Source organism: Oratosquilla oratoria, chromosome 3, assembly GCF_046742065.1.
Source record: "Oratosquilla oratoria isolate Oo_2021 chromosome 3, ASM4674206v1, whole genome shotgun sequence".
NCBI lineage: Eukaryota > Metazoa > Arthropoda > Malacostraca > Stomatopoda > Squillidae > Oratosquilla > Oratosquilla oratoria.
Genome location: NC_134779.1, coordinates 8,558,243 through 8,560,742, shown reverse-complemented (window position 1 = coordinate 8,560,742; position 2,500 = coordinate 8,558,243).

Here is a 2,500-nt window from a genome sequence, read left to right as displayed (position 1 = left end):
CGTACTGGCGGCCGGGAACTCTACCACCGTGCCATTAAAATGTGTGTGTGTGTGTGTGTGTGTGTGTGTGTGTGTGTGTGTGTGTGTGTGTGTGTGTGTGTGTGTGTGTGTGTGTTTGTGTATGTGTGTGTATGTGTATATGTGTTGTGTTCCGCAATACAAATGAAACATCGAAGACTAGAAATACATATCATTTCCTCCACCATGCAATATTCTATCTAAAGCATATATATGAATTATGAAAAGTTTCTAAACATAACCCTTTAGGCATGACACATCCCCCTTCCCACTCGCACATTAATAGTTTAGTCAATTTGGTTTTACCATAAAATAAAAAATTCCCGTCAACATCAGTAATGAGTTACTAAATTCAAGTTATACATCTCTTCCAAGACATCACCTAACCAGGGCCTAATCAGATCTATTCCATTCCTTAAGTAGACAATAATCTCATTGCTTCCATTTAATTTTACTTTCATAAATATAACCACATGTGAATATCACATCCGATTAATAATGAAACTCGGTGAAAATAATACCCTAGAGGCTCCCCAACATGACCAAATAACCTACAGTCATGATACCCTAATATCATTATATGTACAAGATGCATTACATGCAAAGTGATTTCCACATTCCTATGCTATCCCAACAGGGATGATCTATATCGCCTCGAAGCACCTTCGGGCTCGTCTAAGTCATTTTTACCATATTATTATTCATATCGCTTTAATACCGGATGTCAATAAAAAAAAATTATATCAGGTATGATCATGTCATTCTGGCTCATATCATTGAATCATTCATGACATATTATTTGTAAAACTCATATTTCATATCAACGTAAATACGTTTATATCAGTATGTTCATGTCATTCAGTTGTTCATACTATCACATAAACATTCTTACAACTAATCAAATCACTAGAATTCCATAATAATCCAAAAATGTTCGTGCCAGGTATGTTCAAATCTTCCAGTTATTCATACTTTTACATAATGTTTAAAAATGTAGCATCATCGCTAGAGCATCCTCGTTATGAAAAGGAGAGAAATGTCTTGTTTGTCCCCCATTCTGTAGATTTTGAACAAGGGCCTAAGGCCGAGCATCTTGCGAAGCAGGGACCGCCGCATCCGGTGGCGCGTCTTTATATATATATATATATATATATATATATATATATATAGACATATAGATATATATATGTTTATATATATATACAGACATATGAGTGTATATATATATATATATATAAATATACATATATATATGTATATATATATATATAACATATACCACCCGTGACCCGTTGGGTCTAATAAAAATTTAAATTACACGTTGTTAATAAAAAATGGTCAATAAAATCTTTATCAAGACAATGTTATATTCAGTAGACGGAGGCAGTGACTTGATTACTTATAAGAAGTGAAATGCAGAAGATTGTGACTTCATGTCGTCGTTGCTTGGAACAGTACGCATCATATGATTTATAGGATTTGTAATATTTCAATAAACTCATTATGCCTCATAGATGCTAACTCAGGAGTTGGCTATACTTTTAAATACTGAATATGCAAAATTTATAAGTATATATAGATAGATATATATATGTATGTTGGGTCAATTTTTTTTTAAATGAGACGTTGCTATAAGAAGTGAAATGCAGAAGATTGTGACGTCATGTCGTCGTTGCTTGGAACACTACGCATCATATGATGTCGTGACACCATGTCTCTTCTTCTAATTGGCTGGTCCTCAGACGTGACGTCATATCTCTTCTTCTGCTTGGCTGGTCCTCAGTCATGACGTCTTCTGCTTGGATGGTCCTCAGTCGTGACGTCCTTTGCTTGGCTAGTCCTTAGTCGTAATGTATTCTGCTTGGCTAGTCCTCAGTCGTGACGTCTTCTGCTTGGCTGGTCCTCAGTCGTGACGTCTTTTGCTTGGCTGGTCCTCAGTCGTGACGTCTTCTGCTTGGCTGGTCCTCAGTCGTAACGTCATATCCCTCCTTTTGATTGGCTTTGTGACGGTTTTAAGTAATTAAGATAACAAACAAGATGATCGGGGTTTTAAAAGTATATACGAGGTCCATTCAAAAAGTATCCGACCTTGGTCCATAAAAGGAAAAATAATTTACCATTTAGGAATCCATTTTTGTGGCAGTTGACGGCACCCTTACTGCGCATGCGTGAAAATTTTAAAAGCTGTAGTGCGCGCCAGTTCCCACCTGTTAAGGCTAGAGTGCAGTCATCCAGTACGTACTCGTCGGATTATCGTCCTTACGCAACATGTCGGAGCGCATCGAGCAGCACTATTGTATTAAATTCTGTCACAAGCTTGGTGATACGCAAGTGCAAACTGTCCAGAAGATTCAGCAAGCCTTTGGCGATGAAGCCATGGGAATAACACAGATAAAGGAGTGGTATAACCGCTTCAAGCAAGGACAAACTCCAGTTGAGAGCAAGCCACGGTCTGGCAGGACATCCACCACCAGAAACGAAG